The sequence below is a fragment of the Pezoporus occidentalis genome, unplaced genomic scaffold (assembly GCF_034315485.1).
Source record: "Pezoporus occidentalis ecotype Australia unplaced genomic scaffold, CSIRO_AGI_Poc_V1 ctg87, whole genome shotgun sequence".
In the NCBI taxonomy this organism is placed as follows: domain Eukaryota; kingdom Metazoa; phylum Chordata; class Aves; order Psittaciformes; family Psittacidae; genus Pezoporus; species Pezoporus occidentalis.
This window is the reverse complement of record NW_026916231.1, coordinates 2056256-2080818: the sequence shown is the minus strand read 5'-3', so window position 1 is coordinate 2080818 and position 24563 is coordinate 2056256. Positions and strand designations below refer to the sequence as shown.

The following is a 24563-nucleotide window of genomic DNA, read 5'->3' as shown; positions in this document are numbered from 1 at the left end:
ATAGTCTCATTACCAACATTTGCTATCCTTTTTTTGTAAGCAATTTTGTTCTCAAAATATTCTGAGAGAAAGGTAGTGATAAAGAAGAAAGCCAGGAGAAGAGATTATTAACTGCACTGGACACATTCTGTATTGAGATATGCTCTAAAAGCAGGATTCAGCTCAACTGGTTAAAGGTATAGTCCATCCACTCCAGTCTACTGAGTGGGCTGTCTTTCAGACAACTTCAGAGGTCTTATAATAATAATAGTAATAGAGGAGCCGACACGGAGAGGTGCCATGCTTGACCTCGTGCTCACCAACAGCTCGTTGGAAATGTGGCGCTCCAGGGCAGCCTTGGATGCAGCAATCACGAGATGGTTGAATTTGAGATCCTCAGGACAGTGAGAAGAGCGTGCAGCAAGCTCACTGCCCGGGACTTCAAAAGAGCAGATTTTGGCCTCTTCAGGAACCTGCTTAGGAAGGTTCCATGGGATACAGCCCTAGAGGGCAGGGGGGCCCAAGACTCTTGGTTGATTTTCAAGGATCACCTGCTACAAGCTCAGGAGTGTTGCATCCCAACTAGAATGAAGTGCAGCAGGGTTAGTGTGAGCTCGCAGCCCAGAAAGCCAACCGTATCCTGGGCTGCATCAAAAGGAACATGACCAGCAGGTCGAAGGAGGTGATCCTGCCTCTCTGCTCTGCTCTTGTGAGACCTCACCTGGAGTATTGTGTGCAGTTCTGGTGTCCTCAACATAAAAAGGACATGGAACTGTTGGAACAAGTCCAGAGAAGGGCCACGAGGATGATCAGGGGACTGGAGCACCTCCTGTATGAAGACAGGCTGAGAAAGTTGGGGCTGTTCAGCCTGGAGAAGAGAAGGCTGCGTGGAGACCTCATAGCAGCCTTCCAGTATCTGAAGGGGGCCCTTAGAGATGCTGGGGAGGGACTCTTCATCAGGGACTGTAGTGATAGGACAAGGGGTAACGGGTTCAAACTTAAACAGGGGAAGTTTAGATTGGATATAAGGAGGAAATTCTCTCCTGTGAGGGTGGTGAGGCACTGGAATGGGTTGCCTAGGGAGGTTGTGAATGCTCCATCCCTGGCAGTGTTCAAGGCCAGGTTGGACGAGGCCTTGGGTGACATGGTTTAGTGTGAGGTGTCCCTGCCCATGGCAGGGGTGTTGGAACTAGATGATCTTAAGGTCCTTTCCAACCCTAACTATTCTATGGCCCTATTCTATGATTCTTATACATTTTAAGGAATTAGTTACTGCTGCAGGTGTCTATGTCTGTCAATCCAGGGAACAGTATAAACAGGAGCCAGATTAGGTACCTACATTATTAATGCTCTCATTTTACTTGGTTGATATTAGGCAAAAGGAACTACACTCTCAGGCTGAATTTTCTCCCCAGATAGCAAATGTACTGCAGAAGTTAACAAAGCCTCTTATTTGCAGTAAAGCTTTACATGAGTACTTTGAACTGACGTTTTAAGGACCATAGGCCGTACTGCCTTTTCTATCCCCCTCAAATAGGTTCTCATCTGTGGGATGTCCTGTGGGCACATCTGGGAACAGGCTCTCTGCTTCTCCACCACATACTGGCTGCCAGTGGTTCCCAGAGCCAGCATCAGCTGAGGGTTCATCGTACTTCACATTGGCTCTCCCAGTCTCTGCCTGTTATAATTTATCCAGTACAAAATTGAGCGTGAAGAGGAAAAGCGAAAAGATCCATTGGGCACAAAATAAGCAAAGTCAGGCAGAAAATCTGCTCCTGTCAGTCTAAACCAGCTTCTTCTGACATCGTAGTAGAGCTCTTACAGATGTTGGCAAGAGCGGACCCTTCTCTGTTATAGCACTGATTACTGTCAGGTGCAAAAAGACATCTGCAGTCTTGTAAATAATAGTAAAGCAATGTCTGGGCTCAAACAGCATCAATAATTTCTCTGTAAAGACTTTTTTATACATATCCAATTGGGGCACAAAAAACCAATGGCCTAAGTAATGGTTCAGTTGTCCTGAGGAAAACTCAATCGTTCTGCTTTTTCTGGTGCAGGGAGAAGGAGGAGTAGCATCATCATACACTCCCATTACTCCTGCGCCAAGCTGGCGTGGGGGGAAAGATCTGAGAGCTTTAATAGTGCTAGAGCCCTGTGCAGACAGACAGACTGACGACAGCTGTGTGCCTCCCACGTTGCAGCTACCTACTTGTAGAAGGTATAACCAATCTGGTTTCCTAAGGCTAAGCAATAAAGATTCTGAATATCAAGGTTAAGTAATAAATACAAAGCAAAGTATTCCCTCAATTCTTGAATAAAACATTCCAAGAAAGTGCAGTGCTAATGGATCTGAAAAAATAGGTGCAATATAGTAATGTAGCACAGTGTCTCCTCAAGTGCAAGGAACATCATGCACACCGAATGGTTTAAATTTTATGCAGTTTCAACCCACACATTTCAGATGGGACCAATAACATACCCTTTGGTTCTCTGTCTCTCTCTTTGCATGAAGCAGGTACAAGAGACTGCTCTTTTCCTTGTATTCATTAAGCACCTTCCAGCAGGTGACAAGGACAGTTGCCAGCTAAACTAAGCGTGGATTAAACTTACTTTTCATGTGCCCAGTTACAAGAGTTACTTGGCAACAACTCTTCCTTTTCTTTCTCTCCCCATACTGGTAGTGTAGGCAAAAATGCAAGCACTAAACTTATTTTCAAATTAAGTGTAAAACTCCTGCCAGGATTAGTATCTTGGCTGAGATGGAAAGTGCAGCTCTCCCAACTCCAGCTAGTTCCACAAGGACCATATTGTCCCCAAAGGCTGTTCATTGCTTCTCTCAAGCTATAGGTCTATGCTTTGGAAGTAAAAAACATGATAGCTAGAAGCTGGAGGGGTAGTGACCAAACAAACCCAGGGTCCTGTTAGCATAGAGGACTAATACTTGTAGTCCTCACCCAACTGATCCAGCACATAACTGCCTGCTCTTACCCTTCTTCCTATAAATTAGACTTGGTGGAATGTGAACCCAGGACACAGGGCCCATTAAATCTGAAAAGCACACAGCTCCACCTGTGCTATCCAAATGATAGAGAGGCTCCCCAGTGACGCTGTATCTCCACTGGGTCTGACATGAAAACACGACTAAGTGATGATCTGTCCCAGAGTGCCTGTTTGGTTTCACTAGTCAGTCCTCATGCTTTAATTGAGTGATTTGATGTTTGTTTCTTTTTTAAAACCTAGCATGATTTTAGCTGTCTGCTTCTAAAATCTGAGAAATACCCTGGCGCAAAACAACCACTGCCTCCCCATGCTTGCTTACAACAGCAAAAAGGATTCTAAACCTGAGGACAGAATGGGAAGGTCTGCCCAAATTCTACCTACTTCTAAAAAATAATGAAAAAAGGGGAAATCCTTCCTGTAGCAGACTAAACACAGCATATATGCCAGAAGGATTCTTAATGCTTTGGGATTATAGGATGAAACAGGCTGTCTCATCTGCTGTCACATCATAAAAGTGAATTTGTGCACAGTTGTAGGTACAGACGTACAAATATGAACAGCAACAAGCATCACATCCTTGGGTCCAAACTTATTCTTTTCTCACAAGCTGACAGCTCCCATTTCAAGTCCCAAATGCATTGGATCAGGAGCCCGTTTCTGTTGCAGTTTCACCTGTATGGGTGAGGAGGGAGGCAGCCAAGGAAGATTCAGCAGTGAGGAAGGTTAAGGGCTTACCCATCACAGGTTGTGTGCTCAGCAGAAAGAAAACCCCCATTCCCCATTGACAGGTGTTTAGATGATTCTTCATGAGCTCCAGCCTGGTCCAGTTAATGCTTTCCTTACCTAGGTCTGTACCTACCTGGACCCCCTTGCTGTTTCAATAAATTAATTATTAAAATTACTGAAGCTTCCAGTTTTCATTCCCTTTTCTCCCCCCCCCCCCCCCCCCAACCACTCCTTGTCTTGATCTCCTACAAGTATTACAGTTTTGGTAGTTTTGTATGTCATCTTCTCATCTTCAGTTGTCCCCTCCTGCTTATTACCCACCCTTAACAGTGAGCTTCCCTTCCCTGCCACTGCCCACCACCCATGGACAGGCACTGATGGGATGCATGGATAACCAATCCCAACTGCACACAACAAGGGAATGAAGCCTGGCATTAGGCGCCCCCTGCAACTCAAGTCTCATCCCCTCCCTGACACCCGGACAGCACTTGATATCCTGAAGCCCCAATGCCCCCAGCACACTGGGCAAGGCAAAGGCAATGCTTTCCCAGCCTCCGCAGAGGGTGACTGGGGGAAAGGCATCTTGCTTCACTGCTGCAATATAATCAGAGGGCAGTGACCTCACAGCTGCAAATTGTAACCTTTTAGAAAGTGTTTAATGGAGTCTTTACAGCAGCTATTATTTTTACAGTGTTTTCACTTTGAGAAAGAAAACAGAGCAAATGCTTACAACAGCTTAACTAAATAAGCTCAACAGGTGAGGTGTGGTACTCACCTGGGCCAGCCCAGTCCACCTGGCAGCTCAGGACTCTCAGTGGCCGGAAATGAAAGGAGGGGTGGAAATGGACCTTCACACAGAAAGGAAAAAGTTTCTTCCCCTGCTTCAGTTTTTGTTTGTTTCTTTAAGTAACAGACTGTTTCAGAAAAATAAACACACAGAAGGGCTCAGGGCAAAGATACATTTTGTATACAGCTTTAATGAAAACATGTTTTTCTTGTTAACACCTTGTTATATCCTAAAATCACAATACAGAAAAAACTGTGAATAAGGCTGCGTGCATAGACATCTCAGATTTTTAATGAAATTCACAAACCAACATAGCTTCCCCCACATGCTCGCTGCTTCTATGGCACCAAGCAGCTCTTGGTGCATGCGAACCTGGTTGAGCACTACCTGTGCGCTCTCCCTACACACAATGTGCTGCAAGGACTGCTCAAGTACAGGTTTGCAACACTAAGCTCTTCTCACTGGACTGAAAAGTGTACAGAAATGAGATATAACTGCCAAAACCACAGGCCAAGGGTGTTATCTTTCATTAGAGATCACTTTTGCAGTCTAACAGAAAGTCTGCTTTCGTATAAGCCAAAAGCATCAGTCCATAGACTGGCTAAAATATTAGAGGAATTACTCTGCAGAGCCTCTCATAGTTTGGGGTGGATTTTTGCTTCACCGCATTATGATTAATATATTGGCAAACGCACACTATCAGAAGCTTTTATCTGAACAGTTTCATAAGGCCCTTCAGGACTTGACTTAGCATGTTCCATCCAGGAGATATTTTTGTTTCAAAAGACTTCAGCAGCTTCTTTCCAGCAACATCTCATAATTTAATTCCCTGCTGAACCATATCAGTCGAAACCGCTATATTGCAGAAGTCAGATGGGATTCAGAAGACAACTGCCGCCATGCAGAGCTGGAGAGGAAATGTTATTTGTAAAGAAAAAGAAAAAAAAAAAAACAAAAAAGAAGAAAAGTGACACTTTTCTCTGATAATGACCCCAAAGTGACTCTGTTCCCTGGTAATGATCCAGAGCCCCATGTTTCTGCGATCTGTTGGGCTGCCATGAAAGAGCGGCGTGTTGCTGTAATGAGTGATGGCAGTCAGAGAAAGGATCTCTGGACAATGCTGATGCTGGAAAGCGGATACTGGTTGTTCAGCAGGTAATGAAACCCTACTTGTAACAAGGAGAGAAGAAGAGATGGTACTGGAAATTGCCAGTGTTTGAACTCTGAAACTCAGTGGGAGGGAAAAGAGAAGCAGTTTTTGTGAAATACCTTGCTCTCAGGAGTTTCAGAGAAAAATCCATGCTTTGGGGCACCTGAATGCTCACTCAGATCAACTCTTTAAGAAGAAGCTTGAATTCCCTCATATATTTAGTGGCAAGAGGGGGCCTTAAAGTAGGATTTAGACCCTCTTTATACCACATTATTAATACCAAGAAGCCATAAAAGACCTTTAGTGTTATTGCAAATCAGACTTTGAATCCCAACAGAGTACAAAAACTGAGGCTGAACTACAATATTAAACCCAGACTTTGGCAAAGTTCAGAAACAAATCTCCCTTTAAAACTGTTACCCAGTTTAGAAAATAGATCAGTCATCTGATATGTGAGCTGCAATTCCCATTAGCTTTGGGGAAATTCTCCTATTGATCTAGACTCCTAGCACAACTTAACTTCTGCATAATAATTACTGTCCTTGGAACATCTCTACTATTTGTAAGGACAAAAGAAAACTGCTGCAGATTTTATAGGAAAAGAAGTATTTTGTTTCTCAAAAGGATATAGCTCTGTCAAACCTGTGAGAGGGTATCCTCCACTGCAGATTGGTAGGTGCAGTATACCCACTCACTCCCACTACTTCTTCAGTGCAGATACGGGAGTGTTATTTTTAGTGCAGCAGGTGTAGAAAGGGTAGTTTTGAAAGAAAGAAAACAAGAAAACAAAAATAATGAATTATTTATGCAAGTTAAATCAAAATATGCTCCATATAAATGTTTAATCAGGTTTTCACCAACTTCTCTCCATATGCTCTGCCTTGCTCAACAGCAGATTTCTAATGGAATCACTAAATAAATTTTAATAGCTCTGTACAGAGTATTATGCAATTCAACTTGTGCTTATAGAGTTTTTCATTCAAAGCAGCTACAGCCAGATAAGCAAAATCTTTCAAAGTTAATATTTAAAGAAAAGAATTAATAAAAAATAATTGAGGGATTTTCCTTCTACAGCATATTTGTCACAGGCAAGTGTTATAGGGAGTGACAGTTATGCAAGTACAATCATTGCACCAGTGCAAACTGAGGTAGAGAAAGGTCTTTGTCACTTCTGAGAAATACAAGTTGCATTTGTCTGACAGCTTCCTGGGACAGCAAAAAGAGAGGTCACTGGCTCTTGCATTAGGAATCCAAAAGGCACCAAAACCTCAACTGCTCTTTTTTCATCTTTCAAATTAAATAAAAGCTAGTTTGTAGCTTATTACACCTGGTTTGCTCAGTTACCAGCTTTTACCCTACAGAGACACCTTTTTAGGAGTGCCTGAGAACTAAATGCTAGTATCCTGGGTGGGCTGTCAATCACCACAAGCAATAGCAGCGTCCCAACCAAACTGAAATACCTACGGAGCTCTTCTTCATTTTCCAGCACACCAAAAAGCTGAACATGCAAGTGTTCACTCCCTCTTTCCAGAACATAAGCAATTCAATACCCTCAGCTTTCCCTCAGCACTAGCCGCTCTGTTTCTTGTCTTCCTTTTTATACAAAGCAGCTGGTCCCTGCAGATTAACAGGGCCCAGCTGGTCTCCAGCCACTTAACCCCTTCTGAGCTGGCTCCTCATCCAGCAAAAGAAAACAGTATTGTCAGCTTTCCAGAAGCCTCACAGGGCTTGGAATAGGAGCATACCTACCAGCAAAGACACTATAAGTCTTAAACTGGAGAGAAAAGCTTGCTATGGTCTGAAAATACTTTTATTTCACATAGTAAGCCTAACTCTTCTTAGAGCTTAGATACAAGGATGTGAGAGAGTTTAGAACACTTGGAAACAAAAATGTCATAGACAAACATGTTGAGGATTTACAGACATGGTTTTGTAACTTGATCAGCTTGATGTAGAATGATCCCTCCTCTGTAACTACCTTAACTACTTTTTAAAACACTCTACTGTGATGCTGTCACTCTTTAAGCATGCTGTGTAGTGTTTTTAAAAAAATGTAAACAGATTGTGCACCTGTATGAAATTCTTCCCAGCTTTCAGTTCTTCCCAGCTTTCCAAAGGGGACCAGAGTCCATATACACGGGGTTTGTTCTTAGGGCTCGTGAAATCCTCAGAAACATGAGATCAATATTACACAGGTATTTGTGATGGCTGCAGCATTTGGTACCTGCTGGACAAAATCACAAAAATTAAGCATTAGGAGTTTTGTTGAAAAATATCTGTGTATGAACTTAGCTATGTTTGCAGTAAGAATGTCTTTCAAAATTTTACACTGGCTATTTTTTTTCACTAACATAAGCTTCTGACCATTTAAAATTAGGAGTGAAGATGTTTGAATAAAATGTATTTGCAGAGAGGGTTTCCTCTTTAGAAATACAGAGGGAGTTTTGATATCTCTAAGTGCAGAGCAATCATCAATACCTTAGGAAGATGAAAATAGGATAATGGATTTGAAAGGATAAAGGCCCATGAACTTATGAATTACTAGATTATAGATCCAGTAACCAGTTGTTTTCAAATCCTTCAGGTTGGTTTCAGTTAATGAAGTTATTTCTCCATGTCTGTAGCTTTCAACTGCTGCTCCCACCAAAGAATTTCCTCTTTGGAAGGCTGTTCTACCCTTTCCTAGTAATTCTGGTGTGAGACAGCAGTCTGCTTAGTATCAGTTATGTTGTCTTCCAAGTGAGCCATCTAAAGGACACTCAGGACTCATGTAACTGCAACTAGAGCTGTTCTCCAGCTCCCCAAATAGGCACCCAGACAAGCCTGAATGCAGCCACTCATCTTTCCAGACATTATGTAGTTCAGCTTTCCCTGTGATGGGAACACTTCTCACCGTGTCTGTGTCTCCTTTTTCCAGCCCTGGGGCGAACTGAGGCTGTTCAAAATAAGGAAGTAAGTGCTCGCAATTTAGCACAGCCATTAAGACTGTCTGAAAACTCAAAAGGTGTAGAGCAATAACCCACCACTCTACCCCACCTCATGCACATCCAGTGGGCTTTCCTGTCTTTAGCCACATTTTCGCAGCTTCTTTTGTGGGACCCCAGTGGGTTGTTCTGTATCCTCTGGACCAGAAGGCTTCTTCTAACTTCATCTGAGCCAATTTTTTTTCCACACAAGAGTCATGAAATTCATTGCTTCATGATGTGCTTCTGACCTTGGGAAGCCCCAGAGCTACAAGAGATGGAGACAGCTGTTAGTCTAGCAGAAACTGCCAGGTTTGCGAAGACCTTGCAATGGACTCTGAACATCAGCAGAAAGGCCTGAGGGAAGAGTAGACCTTAAGTCAGACCAAAAGGAGAGCAAAGGGGGGAACACGGAGGAAGAAGAATTAAAATGAGAGAATAGCTAAAAAGTCTAACAATGAGCCAAGAATATCAGCTGGACAGCTGCTTGTTTGTGCAAGGTGATAGCTCAGCTGGATTAGGGCTGGACTGAAACAAATGTGAGGCAGGAGAGTATGGGAGGATCTGGTCAGGGTGGGAAGGAAAGGGATTAAATAAGGAGATGTATAAAGTGAGAAGGTAGTACAGAACAAAGTTAGCTAAGACAAACACATTCAGAACTGGAGTATTAGTTAACATTTTGAGTCCTGCCTTTCCTCTTGTGCTTATAACTGTGCAAACATGTTAATCTATGATGTTGTCCTGAGTGCAGAGCCTGTATTCTTAACATAAAACAGGCTGTGATTTTGATGGGGAGAGAGGGAGAATTGTGTATGAAGGTCCTCAGAAAGAGTGCTCTACTTTTATTTCTGAGCAGAAACAGAAGATACTCCAAAGTCAGCCTCCATCCACTGATGTCCTGCAAAACAAAGGATGTAAAAGAGGAGCTGGCTAAAACCAGGGTGGCTTTTAGTGGCCAAGATACCCCATTACTCACTGCAAAACCTAAGCTGAAACTGCCCACCACTTCCTGTACCCGCTAATCAATTACCTCGTGGTCTCCATTCATTTTTCATTCTGTAATACTCAGATCAAAGCATTCTTGCCATACCGTCCCCTTTCAGAACATAATGCACAAAGGTTAATAGTTGAAGGTCTCCAGGCCCCGTCTCTCACCACTTTCCCTGCCGCCATGCCTGGTGAGAGCGCACGCTGCAGCTGGCGGGGGCCGGGGAGCAGCCTCCAGCCTGCCCGACCAGCAGATGCACCAGGCTCAGTGCTGCCATCGGGGTGCACCTGTTGGCTTGACACCATCTGCCAGCCAAAATGGTCAAACCCACACCCAGTGCCGGCCAGCGGGGGACAGCTTAATCTCCTCCCCACAGAACAGTGCACAAAGCGGCACCCCACACACAAAGGGACACCCCACACAAAGGGGCAGCCCGGCTCAGCTCGGCCTCGGGGGGCACCTAATCTCCAGCCGTGGTGGGGGGCTGCTGTTTGTGCTGACAAGAAAAGGCTCTTTAAATAAATCTAGAGAGCTATTACCTGACAAGAAAGAGTTGCATAAACTGCCCATTTCTTTTTAAGAAAGAAAGGTATTAGGTTAACATGGATACTAATATTAAGTAAATTAAGCCATGGTGGTTATTTTTGAAGACTATTTAGTGAGGTGGAAGCATTGTAAAGACACTGATGCTGGTCTTCACTAATGGGGATGACTTGTAAGCTGTATAGATTGAGCGCTTGCGTTTGAAACTGGAGGCTCTTTTCAGCGCATGCCACAGCCATTTCCTATGAAGAATTACCCAACCTTCTGGTGTGAGCCTCAGCAGCCAGTGTGAAATACATGCTCCAAAAAGTAAATGGTATGTGGAACCTGTCACCAAAGTACTTAAAAATGCCTTTTTTTATCAAGTTTTCAAGAAAACAAGACATGCATAAAACACAGACAGGATTTATGCAAAGACTAAGGGCTATTTCAGAAACTTTCCATTCCAATCTCTAAGTTATACCAACGAAATACTGCAGAAACCAGGATGTCTAATTGCATGACCTATTCAGGCTCTGGTTTAGTGTTCATTTTTGACCTATTTTCCAGCATTCAGCGTAACAGTGAGTCAATAGGATGGATGCAAAGACAACCTGCTAACATTGAACCTATTTTTTCAAGTCCTTGCGAAGCACCCTCAGTTTCATCAGACTGCAGTAGCAGAAGCATTGACACCTCAGCTCTTGTCATCTTTATCAGGTGCCTCTGAGCTTTATCCCCCATAGAACAGAGAAAGTCATCACCTTACTCTCTCTTAGGCTATACCCTAGTTCCACAGTTGTCTGGGGCTGAATTCTGTAAAAGCACAAACTTGCTGATCCCTGCCGCTAACACATTGGCTCATACTGTACTGGGCAGGATTGCTGACCTGGACCTGCACAGGTGATGCTGCAAAGTGTGGGGAAGGCTGGTTTTCACCCAATTTCTGTGCTTACAGGCAGTATGGAAGCAAGAGCCCCCTGTCGGCTCTGAGACCTTGAGGACAGCTATGTAGTTACATCAGCACCCTGTTCTATTTGCTTGCTTTTTTTGTCCACCTGTGCATTTATGCCTAACGGTTATACGGGGAGCTCTCTGAGACAAAAACTCGTCTTTGTTGAGGGTCACTGAACTACAGTGGGACTCCATTTCTGTTTGGTTTTGCCTTCCTCATCAGGTACATTAATAGAAATATAGCAAATAAGATAATAATGTCAATATTGTAAGAGCTGCTCATCACCCTTAGGCTTTGAAGCCAGGGAGAATTATTTTGGTATGAAATATTTTTTCAAGGAAAATACTGGAAGTTTCATCACTTTAAATATTTTAATCTATAATTGATAAGGCAGTGGGTAATGATCTTTCATCCAGAGGGATTAGGACTTTTCTATCTCTAAATTTGCAGAAGCTATCTGAAGGCAAACATTGAATAGAAATGTATTAAATTACTGTGAGCAATCCAATTTTTTAAAGAAAGTTAAATATTAAAATATATAAATAAATTACAAGTTTTCCCTTTAAAATATACACGAGGTAATTCAGAGCAAATGTTAGAATAAGCCCATCTGATAAATTAGTTACAAGGTACTAGTGGCTACTTTTTTTTTTTACACTAATGATGAGAAATGTAAAAGGCCAGCTTCATAATTCAGTGTTCATTTCAAGAGGTTCCAAGAGCACTTATGCTAGATATGTCTGTCTAGCTAATCAGTTTCTTCTCTCCTTTTAAGATGAAACACAATTATAGAACCTGTAGTTCGAATCTTTTTTATTTCCCCTGCCCAGTGCTAAAATGCATTTCAATGTAAGGAACAGTGGAGGATGATAGAGTTGAATTAACACCCTTAAACTAAGCATATTGCATTCTCTTAAATCAATGGTTTAGCTTCTGCCCTCAAGCAATGTGTGATTTGTAAATTTGAGACATGCTACCTTTAGGCAGTAGGCAATCTCTTTGAAAACACTGAAGTAGGCAACATATGGTGGCACTGTGCAATACGAAATTGTTCTAAAGATACAAGTTTCCAGCTTCAGTGGTACAAGCCCAATTTTAAATAAAACATCGTATCATATGGTTCCTGGTTAAACACTGCAGTGAAAAAACCTGGCTAGATGGTCATCTTTTAAACGACAGAGGGAACAGTTTACACACGGACACTTGGAAACCCAATGACTATAAACACGCACTCACCCGCTACCTTTCGATACATGTAAATACTGAAATATGACAGCTTGCATATTTGCAGAGCCTTGTAAGCTCATGGATTTCTCTCTTGTTATTTTGATTTTTGGTTAAATCACACAAACACAACCATGGGTATTTTTTGTTGTCAACGCATATGTGTATCTCGTAAACCACACATTCTATGTTCACATTTTTCTACCACTGAGACCAGCTGGGTCACATTAGTCATGTCAAAGCATGGCAAGGACTAGAACATGTAATTCAGTCCAATGTTACGGTGAAGGTGAATCTGTTCCATTACCCACGCAGAGAGGGGATAGTGGTATTTTAGCTCCAGGACATTACTTTTTTCTTAAGTCTGCTTTTATTGTCACAGGCACATAGAAATTCCCAAAGCATAACATAACTTTTTATGCATTGGTCACAAGGATAAGGAAGAGATTAGAGAAGAAAAATATGCCTTATTATTAGTCATCAATGATCTGATCTGGTAGCTCAACAATTGATCTAGAAAAGCATAGGACTGGACTTGGAAAAAAGAAATTATTGCTGTGCTGGTATGTACAAAGCCAGATCCCAACTTCTATTCCTATTTTTGATGTTGCAAAACCTGTACAATTACTTTGGTCTGCAATTTAACCTTTCATATGTTGCACATGACTGTTCTTGTCTGGAAAATGGAGAACACTTCCTCATGAATAATTTTCTTGTAAAATAGAGTTTAAGAAGGTTATATGAAGGCTTTGTACACATCTGCATTTACTCTGTAGCTGTTGTGCATTCTCTTTCCCACAGGTGGATTTCAATGAGAAGAGTCTGAATGTTCTGCTCACTGACAGGTCTAATCAGTCATTAGTTACAAAGGTCTCTTGCTTCAAGCAGGTTGTCTCTTAGGCTCAGAGTCCTACAGTGGTTTTATATAGCACTCTATGGTAGTGGAGGCAGCTGGGTGGTAGTTGGTAAGAACGCGATGAGAGTCATTGGGAACATGGATTTCTGCATAGGAATTTTACAAATTGTATGCTGCACTATTGACTGTGCCACACTCATCAGTTGTCCTCAGCCTAGAAAGGAAAGTATTGCTTTGCTCCTTTGGGAAGCATGGAATTGAATTAATCAAGACAGCTTAGTGGATGCATCAGCTTATTCCTGTAGCAAACATATTCTTTACGGACAGATGACCTGTAGGCTAGGCCTTTGAAACTGGATATTTAAAGGTGTTTGGACATCTAACACTCATTGACTTCAATGAATATAGACACATCCCTTCAAAATTCTTACTCTCAGCCATGTGACTATGAAAGGGTTAGGGCATGGCTTGCTTTTGTCTGGTCCCATCCCCAGCTGATAATCTTTGTTAGAGATTCAGCAATGAAAAATCTCAGATAAGAACAATGAAAAGTCACAGATGAGCCAGAAATGTTCTTTTCTTGGTCACCATCTAAATCCAAATCACAGAATCATAGAATCATTAGGGTTGGAAAGGACCTTAAGATCATCTAGTTCCAACCCCCCTGCCATGGGCAGGGACACCTTACGCTAAATCGTATCACCCAAGGCCTCGTCCAACCTGGCCTTGAACACTGCCAGGGATGGAGCAGACACGCCTCTATCAGTACTGCAATCCATCCTTTGTTGATTTTGTCAAGTATAAAAGGAAAAACTCTTTTCTGCAATAGGTTTACATGTGGGTCTCTCCACTGTGCATCTTCCCTGTTTTGTAAATTTTGGCAAGATTTATTTGATTTAGTGTGCTTTATAACAGATAATCTTATTACAAACATTCTTACCCAAGGTTTTTCATCTGCTGCTTTTACTTACTTTTACGTCTCACTTGTTTTGTAAATATATTGTGTAATTACTGTATCTGTGACTTCTAACTGGATTTTTGGAAAGACAGGTAGAGTTCTCCTTTTGCACAACTAGGTATAGCTGTGATGAAGTATGATGAGCTGGGAGCTTTCACAAGAGGTATTAATCTTACCCCAGCTTTTATTTTACTTGCTATAGCACTAACAGTCTCAGACTGTTTGCCTGATAAACAGAGGAATGAGATTATACATGTGGACTGCAGTCAAAGTAATGAACCCAGGTAAATATTTTGTCACCACTGTTAATAATGGCAGTTATGGAGTCCCCTTCACTTCAGCAGAAATAAATACACATAAGTCCTTACAAAAGACACAACTGAAAAATTTAAGACCAAGTGCAAGTTAGACCTCAAACTGTAGATGAAAAAGCAAGCAACAACTTGATATGGCTTTTCTTCATAATTTTGTATCAACATTAAAATACTTAAGTTCATGGGACACATTAAAAAGTTGTATAGTTTGATTAACAGACAAATAGAAGGTAATTATAGGAGTAGCATTATGATTCTTAACTAAAACTGGATAGCTTCTTACTCTGCTTTGACCTCTGATTTTTTTCCCGAATAATGTCTTTTTATAGCCCCTGGTAACATAAAAATGCCTACTGATAAAAGAGAATAAAGATTCAGTTTTAGCTTACAGAACACTTTTCGCAAGAGCTGAAATCCAGAAGGAGATTTTGCTAACTTGCAAGGCTTGGACTGTAACTAGGTTCATTTTCCAATTAATTAGTGATTCACCTCACATAGCCAATCTAGTATTTGGGTATGTATCTTTGCAAAAGTTCCCAAAAAGCATACACAGTTATCACAGATAGATCCACCAGTGCATCAAGTCTAGCTGGAAATAGCCAACCACAAGTTTAGCTGGTCACCTGCACATAAAAAAGCTGTGACCTGTGAATACAATTTACTATAATGATGGACAAATCCTATATTTTCTGTAAGTAAGATTAGATAAACAAATGTTTGCAGGGTGGCAAATATCCTAGTAATATTGTCAGACAGAGGACACTGTGACAGTCCTCCTCCTGTTCCTGCACCATTCTGCCCCCCCCCCCCAGAAACTAGGTAGAACTTGTTAGCTATTGGACTGTGCTACCAAGTTAAGTGAGATATTTGGTTAGATTCTCAAAACTTTAGAGCAGGTTGGCCTGTATTTGCATTTTCACAACAGTATAAGGTAATATTTGTGCTATTTCTTGGCAGCAGCTAAGACTCATGAAACATGGAAATTTTGATTAAATTTTATCAGAGATCCGGGACTGTTCAAATGGGAAAATCAAACAAAAGTGAAATGTTTTTAATATCCCAATAGATATATATAAAACTTGTATGTACTTTTATGCAGAAGTGGCTTTGACAAAAATACTTTTCAGTACAGAAATAATTCCTATTCCTGCAGAGAACTGACCTAAAACACCAAGATAAGCATGTGTCTGTGTGGAGAATACACTGCAAAGAGTAGGTGGTAGATTTGGCAAGTCTCTCTTTTTGTATCTTCCTAGCACAAACAGGATCCCACATGTGAGCTTTATTTCAGACCTCTCATAAATACAAAGCAGAGGAAATGTTCTCATGAACCCCTGCAAAGAGAAGCCATCAAACTTCACCTCCAAGCTGTAAAACAGTATCATATGCTTCAGGTACTATGATGTATTCCTACTTGCAAATGTCCTTGTGCAGTCTGGATTTCATAAATCAGATTGCAGAACAATAGAAAGTTGACATAGAAGGAGCCTGATAAACTATCCAGTTCACTTCATTTCCACTGACGTATGTTTTCAGCTGTTTTGTCAGACCTTGTGTCAAATGGGCCGAGTGGTGAGGCTTCCATAATATCGCTTACAATTTTATTCCATTGTTTAATACATCTCATTGTCTGGGAATTTCCTCTTCTTGTACAGCTTGAAGGTCATCTGCTCTAATTTCATCCAATTGTTTCTTGCAATATCCCCTCTGTACCAGGCATAAATATTTAATTTTTCACTTGAGGTTTGAATCGTTTCAACAACAGTCAAAAGGAATTGAACATTTGCATGGATAACAGGAATATCTAGAGTAATTATAGCTAAGGACAATGTAGATTTTGGAAAGGAGATAAACCCTGTGTTTGAGAATTCTGATCATCCTTTTACTACCAGAAATTATAAAGGGACATTTCTGAGCGCAAACTGAGTCTTGTCTGACTGCTCTGACGTTCTTCAGGTCTCCCTGTTCCCAGCACTCGCTACAGGCTACCCCCTGAGATGGAGTGCTTGGAGTGTTCTGTGAATGGGGGGTCCACAAGACTTCAAAGCCTGCTCCTGTCTGAGAATTCCCACATTCTTATGACAGAGAAATGTCAATTTCACAGCAATAAGAAACACAGATCCCAAAGTTTTTCAGTAATCACCAGTAACCCTTGTGGTTGATTTCAGGGGGAAGAAAGGAAGCAAAAGCTTTTAAAGGCCATTCTACTTTTCTTTAATAATTTTCCCCACTTGGACATGTGAACATTTACTATTCATACCTGTTCTTAAAAGTCTGCACTAACATCATAGCTTCAATCTAGCATCAGCTAAAGCCAGAAGCATCACATGTTCTTGCTCATTACTCTGAGAGCTAGAAACTTGTAGTGTCTTGCCACACTTGAAATTCTTCCCCATTCTCCACAGTCCCTAATAATATCCTGGACATGTACCTTCATCTATATTCATGAGAGTGCAGATGCAGCCAAATTAGTGGCAGGAAAGCACATTTTACACTGTAGAAAATACAATCTGTCTTCTTTTTGATTTTTTTTATTAAAAAAAAAGAAAGGTTTTATTTAAAAAAAATCAGGCAGTAAGATTTAAATTCAGCACCACCCGTTGCAAGAGTCTGTTTAAAAATGCACAGCTGGCTTGATGATGAGTGACAAATCAAAAGTCAGAGTGAAACTTCCCAATCATCTGAGCCCTTGCCACCCGATTAGCAGAAGAAAAACAGGGCAGATGGAGGGAGACGCAGCAGTTCGGAGGGAACAGATGGCCACTACGAACTTGATATATGAAATTAATAACACTTTCTCAAATACAATTAGTAGCAGGAATACATTACCTGAATTTTCATAACTGTGAGCAAGCTGACATTAAATGAGGTTTTTCAGATTAACAGTCAATATAGCATTGATATTTGGAGAGAAATAAAAATGTATACGGAAAGCATAAGGACCTTTCTGCTTTTTGTTCCATAACTGATTATGAGTGCCCAGCTGCACAAAGACTGCATGATTCTATATTTTGAAACTCCCCAGATATGTGCTTCTATGATTAACTCATTTATTTCTTAAACCAAAGACAAGCATTATGAGGTTTCACACAGATTCTGTGTTGTGAGAATCTGTACTACAGTGAAGGTTTCTTCTGTCCTTAAGGCCAAGGGCTTATAGAAATCTGGGATATAATTTTCAGAAATGAAGTTTGGTTTTGGAAATCTAAATCAAGATGTCTTACTATGTCCTGACTTCCCATGTTTCAACACCTTCTGAGAATCAGGTCTATTTATTTTGTCTTTAATTGGGCATTCAAAATAATTAGCCTGCTTTGAGAATGCCGATTTCAGCTTTTATAGATAGTCTGTACAGAGGGGGCAGGATTCTGACCAGAACAAGGAAAAATGTATAGTACATTTCAAAGCCTGGCTCACAGCTTGGAAAGAAACAACATTTCAACAATGCACATAAGCCAGCCCAGTGGATTGCAGTGACATATTCCTCCTGGTTGGGTGGATGACAAGGATCTTGTTTGGTTTCCTACAAGCCCTGGCATACTTAGAAGGATGATTGATTTACTAGGTGTTTCTTTAACCACATCTACTGCCATTTTTTCATAAACCAGCAGTGGCTGAATCATCTTAGAGGCAATTTTCTCAGCTAAGAAGAAAGTGTTACAAAGAGAATTAATAAAACCAAATACTGACACTCTCCTAAGGCAGCAGAAGTAAAAATTATTGTCTTCAAGCTAAAATTAGCCTTTCCAGAGTGTGTGCGCACATGTGCATACATGCATCAAAGAAAACTATTCTTTTACTTCATGATTTTTTCATGCAAGTTTTTACTGCAATGCAACCACTATCACCAGAGAACTTTTTGGGGTTGAATCTTGTTGTCATTCCTATTGGCTTATCAAGCTGAGGTTCGGATGCTTAAAAAAGACGTTCTACAAAAGCCAAGGTGAGATTGGAAACACAAGAGCTGCTGTAGAAACATTTTCCTGACATGGTCTGAAATAAACAATGGCATTTTTGGTCTACAGTTAAGACCTTATTTTGCATAGAACTTTCTTGAATGACCTAAGGGAGCCTCTCAGACCTTTGCTAGCTAATACCTGGGATGATAAAGAAATGCAGGTGAGTTTTTTCCTTTCGCTGTCACACAATAGTCACTTTTTTCTCTCTTTTCTCTCTGTTTTGTTATTTTCTTTATTGTCGTTTCCTCAGCCATAGCTGACAGATGCAAATGTAATTTGTTTATGAATCACAGCACATATTTATGTGAATATACCATATGAATATGCTTGCAGTATGATTTCAGCTGGGTGAATACTGCAAAAGATGATTTGCAAACACTGCTATGAAGAAAGGGCATGATACAAAGCTCATTGCAATTCAGATGATGACTCCTGTTGGCTTCTAGGAGCCTGGGTCAAGCTCCAAGCCAAGACTTTCCATTTAAAGGAATTCTTGCTTAGTGGTTGTCTGTTGTTCATGTTTGTCCAGGCAGAGCTTTGTTTGTGCAAATACTGGGGAGAAGCTTCTACTTGGGGTAATATACATTCCTGCACAAATACATGATTTTCTTCTATGACTGCATATGGCCATATGGAAGTGTTATCAACACAACGCAACTATGAGTAATCATTATTAGTAATGGATACAGCAGTGAACTATGGAGAGTTCAGGAGTCATAGACACATACATTTTATCTAGTTCTTCAAACAAAGATTTTTCTGTCCCAAACAGAGCTGTCAGTCCAAGATTAGGAAGCAGCAGAACCGCATCTATAGCAAACAGGTAGAGCTTGGCCTCTTGCTCCCTGAAGTCAACAGCACATTTCCCCATCTCCCACTGGTTTCAACAAAGACAGGATCAAGACTTTTCTCACCACTGTAACTTGCAAAAAATGTTGAAAATAGAAATGAACTTGGGCTATAGGTTTCAGTTTTTAAGTATTTCCTGATTCCTTTAAAATTCAGTTCTGCAAGGTGTCATTTCAATGGAAGTTGAACTCACAGGACCTTACAGAATTGGGCCACTGCCAAAGGGCATAGCTGTTAATCAGTCTTGTATTCATGGACAATGTCTATTGTTCTTACTCAGATAAGCTGGATTTGGCCAGAAGTACCATTTCTCACACCAGACACACAACAATATGATTAGCATCACACTCTAATGAGCAGTAATGAGAAAAAGTGTTCCAACAGCAGAATGAAAATGCCTTTTAGTGCAAATGTTAAAGCATCTCTTTTTGGATTCCCACTGTCAACGTTAAAGTTGCAGAATTTGGTAATGTTTATTCTTCAATTCTAGAAACTCTTTACAACTGCCTTCAGTCTTGTCTTTTTCACTTCCTTGCATGGCAGAAAATATCTGCAGATGACGATACAGACTGGCACCAAACAAACTCTTTCTATGTATTTAAACTTTTGCTGTTCGCTTGACTCAGTGACCCAGCAGTATTGTCCAGAATTGCATTAACCAGTTCCAGGCAGTGGAGACAAAAATTCCTTTCATTCATCAACAGATAAGGGGTTTTGACAACTCTCCCTTGGAAGCAAAAGCGGCGGGGGGCGGGGGGGGAAGCAAGAAGAGATTACAATGTAATAATGCAAAAAGCACAGTCAAGGAGCCAAAGAAAGACTGAAGGAAGATGTAGGGCTGCCTGGGCAGACAGGGAGACTGCTATCAGAATTGAACAAGAGAAAATCCAGATCCCCTTTCCACTCTTCTACCTGTTTCTTCTCAATGTCACTATCAGTGTACACAGTGATATAAAGCAGGTCCAACAAGTATTCCAGTAACTCCTCAGGACCACCAGGGCAAAACCAAAAACATTCAGGGCTTGACACTTAACCAAGGCAACATGCCAAGCTTATCACATGTGAAAAAGACTTGTAGAGGAAAATAATCATCTTCATGTTCACAGGGCCTGGGTGTTAACTCTCCAAAGAGTCTCCTGTATTTTCCACTCTTTTGACTGTTGCAGTTGAGGGGGTTATTTGCACGGAAATTTAAACATCTGAACAGATTTCTGTTAACTACAGAGCATGGGAAGAAGCCACAGATTTCTCTTTTTCATCATAGCACTGATTAGAGACAAGGCACTTTCTTGTTGCTGCAGAGGCTTGCGTGGTGACATGGCCTGAAGCATGGCTGACTTTCTATGTCATCCAGAAATCACTCGGGGAGCCTGAGCAGAGGACAGAAGTTCCACTTTCTCACAGCCTTCAGAATTTCAAGGTTTTGTTTTGTTTTTTTTTTTTTCCAATGGAACATGGTGAGGAAAAAACTCCACCTTTTCAAAAACATTATAAAATGGCTTGTACCAACAAGTTGTAGTGACCCCAAGCCAGAAATGGAGCCCCCTGGCCAGCTGACTGCTAGTATTTGCTTCATGTCTTTCTCCACCTCTAATGCCTGGAGCCTCCAGGTCCAATGCCAATTATATTTGGTAAAGACACTTCACTGAAAATATTCTTTTTGGCTCCTAACCAGGTTTTCTGGGAGGAGATGGAGGGCTGGTTTTCTGTCAGTCATGAACAAGGAAGACACAAATTCAAGCTCCTTTTCTGCTACATTCAGGGTATAAAAGATGAGACTCTTACATGTAGGACTTCCCCTTTGTTCCCCTCTCCCCAAATCACCCAGAGCAGTGGCATGCACAGAGCTCTGTTGTAGGTCAGTTTTGCTCCACTGTGGCTACTACTAATCATGAAGGTACAAGCTTGCTACTTCAGGCCTCCTATAGGGTAAATTTTGAGTTCAGCCCTCAATATGATTTGAAGGTAGCATGCAATTCATTTACACCTGAAGGTGCATGATCTTGTTCAATGCTGAAGGCCTTGCATCCTCAGCCCTTAATCACAAGCATTAATCAATGTTAATTACAAATACCATACACACACACATGCAGCCATTCAAGAAAATATCACTAATTTTAATTGGATGCTTCCAAACATTAAAATTGTGCCTTCTTTTTTTTCCATTGAACACTACTTTATTACTCCTCATTAGATTCCTGCCACCTGTATCTCAAGCTCCCCTCCTATATGATTCAAATTTCCCTTGCATTTCCTTTCCTTTGAGTGAGGACTCTGATATACTGCATATGCACTGAGTACTTGCTGAATACTCAGCTTCACAATGCGATGACAGCTCCACAGAGTATCAGAAATTCTGGTATTTAGGAAATCCTGATAATTAGGAAGAAAACTCAGAAATATTGTCCAAAGACACAAATTTTTGCTCCCCTATCTGCATTTTGCCTGGGCAAGTGAAAGAGGTGAAGACAAAAATGAGCACAGGGTTTGCATATTCTCAGAGAAAAACTTTGTGTGAGTCCTTTCTGAGGGGTTACGGGAGTTGCATACATTATTTCTACCTGATGCTGGAGGGACACTGAAATATTCATTTAATCAGCATCTAGCATCAGCACATTTCAGAGCATAAACTTTAATTTCTCCCTGGAATCATATGCATGACACTAAGAGCTACAAATAAAAAGGATACAGATTCACAAGCTGCCCCTGCTAAAACATCAATTGCTTCAAAGTTATTCTTTATATTGTCAGTTAAAAATAAAGAAATAAAAAGAGAAAGCTTACACGCTTTTTAAAGAGGACGCTTATTAACAGTGGGAATGTCAACAAGCATCTGAGGATGAAGATCCAGTAGAATTACTGCTGAAGAAACATGGCTTGGTTACTACATGTAGGACATCCATTACACTGGCAACATGCATGAACTGTTATTGATCTTTTCCTGCAGCTAAAGACAGCATTAGTTAGGAAACACTTGCTTCGACACTGTTATTTTCTTTGCCAATCTATTAGAGAGACTCCAAATGCTGAGGGCACTGTGATGGCTTTGTAGAGATCACCTGGGTCTCTGCCTCATGTACTGTAACCTCAAAGGTAAAGAGCAACGGCTGGAGACTGGAAGAGACACAGAGAAATGGCTGTATTTGTTATATATGTCTTATGCTATGAGTTTGCAATAATGTATTATGCAGGTAAACAAATACTATGGTCCTTACAGGTAAGTCAACAAACTGAATAAAACTGATGGTTCTGCAGGTGAGAAGCAAAAGGCATTTATTCCTTGCCTGATTGTTTTGTATCATACGATGGCATAGTAAGAGAAAGCCTTTTCTTTGTCTTTCAGGAAGAATAAACAATCAGAGTGACAGCTTCAAACAGAACTTCCTAACTTTCCCAGCCAGTAAAAACGTTGCCTTCTGACTGGTGTTCTTTTTGCCTAATTGCTTTTTTCTAGGGTTTCTGTGGATGGTGAGTTACCCACTCATGGAGCACTCCTTTGCCTGGAGCTAGGCTGATAATCCCTCTTCTGACCTTACGCATTCTCTCCTCTCTCTGAGGAACTTGCTTTCTCGTGTTCCAGTTTCCTGGCCCATCTGCTGCCCTCTCATACGTGGCAGAGGGCAACAGATGGGTGATAATCATGCGGAAAAAGGCAAATGGAGGCCATGTGGAGGGGAAATACAGCTCTGTGGCATCATGCCCTGGCAACACAAAGCCACCACTAGTCATCCACTGCACACACACCACGAATCCGTCAGTGACAAGTAAGGAGTGTGGCTGGTTGGAGTAGGAACAGTCTGGGACAGTGCCAGCGCTGGGTGGCTGGTTTCCACTGGTAAACATTTATGGTACAGCACTCCTCAGGAGTAAGCACACCTTGTACACCTCTTCAAGAAAGGCTCACCTTCCATTTTTATATAAGGGTGGAGATGATATTTCATGGTCTCTCATTTAGTGCTCCTTTAGGGGACAGACACTGAGCTACCTGGTGGGGTAAGGTCAGTGAGCTCTGATGCTGAGTGGAAGGAGACATGCACATAGCACCAGCCAACATGTTTGCATAGGTTTGAATCCTATAAGTTTGATGTGAAGTGCACATCAGCTCATCTGCTTCTGCCGACAGCTTGCTAGGATATGTAAATTCAAGAGCAGGAGGTGATAGAAGAGGTGAACTTGGCAGTGTCAGTCAGTCACACAATGACTATGAGTTAAAAGATGATACTGAACAACATCACACACCCCTCCCCCCAAAAAAAAAAAAAAAGAGGAGAATATGGTATGAGGCCATTATCATGTTTTCAGCAGGGGAAGCATACATACTGGAAAGATATCTCTGGTAAATTGGTATGTGGTTGCCTCAAGAAGGTAAAGAAGAGTACAGAAAAGGCTTGCTCATATGGTCTATTGGTGGCTTGCAACACAAAGGCCTTGGTTTTGACAGCCTTAAGGTTTCTTTCCAGTGGAATGTAACATCTCCAGGAAATACATGAAGAAGCAACTGCTATAGTTAGTGAAGAGTAATTTTCCCAAATAAATGAAGGCTAGGTAAGTTATAGCTCCGTCAACCAAACAAACAGTATTAAACCTTCTTAAATCTTTGAGTTGCTTACTTAGCTGTACCAACTTTGCACTAGATCCAGAAATACTAACAGTGTATCCTTAATATTGTGCACAAATTTTTTTAACAAGTATAATTTTTCTATTATTTTTTAACTCTGGAATAATATGTATTATATACCATTTGTTATCCAGCAAGTTGGAATACAATATGCAGAGGGGGTAAATACATTGTGCAGTTGTACATGCAGTATTACCATATGTTTGAAAAGCCAAATTAACAGAGAACTTTAGATCTGCTCCCTTCTAGCCCTGAAACAGTCAGGGAATAACATAAATACTGCTAAATCAGATAGGCAATATCATTTGGAAAACTGCAAATAAAAACTCTTAATTGTTAGGTCAGTGCATACGACCTCCAATACTTTTCTTGTTCTTTAATGGTATTTTTACTATCCTATAGGCCAGAACTCTTTCATACTTCTGCCTTATACACTTATACAGATATACATTTATACAGATATACACTGTATTTGCAGGGTTTATTTTTCCATTGCTTCTTCCCTCATGCTTTTTCATATTTACCTTTCTGTTACCAAACTTTTAATACCACGATCTAAGCAATAAAGGAGGCTTTTTCGTGAAGATTTCAGGAACATGGTTTAAAAATGATGCTCTCGGAAGTCTTAGATCTATAGCATAGAAGTAATATTACAATTCTCAAGGTAGTTTCTAGAGTAAGATGCTCTGAAGTGATGGAATAGAAATTATATAAA

General features: G+C 40.9%; 1 long non-coding RNA gene across 1 annotated transcript; it reads right to left on the bottom strand.

The window, feature by feature from the left end:
* Positions 1-4662: 4662 nt before the first annotated feature.
* LOC134156487 (uncharacterized) lies at positions 4663-7395 on the bottom strand. The gene is made up of 2 exons (XR_009961927.1): positions 7107-7395; positions 4663-6345 (listed from the first exon to the last, which is right to left on the bottom strand). It is a non-coding gene; the product is annotated as an uncharacterized LOC134156487 (long non-coding RNA).
* Between the last annotated feature and the right edge of the window lie 17168 nt (positions 7396-24563).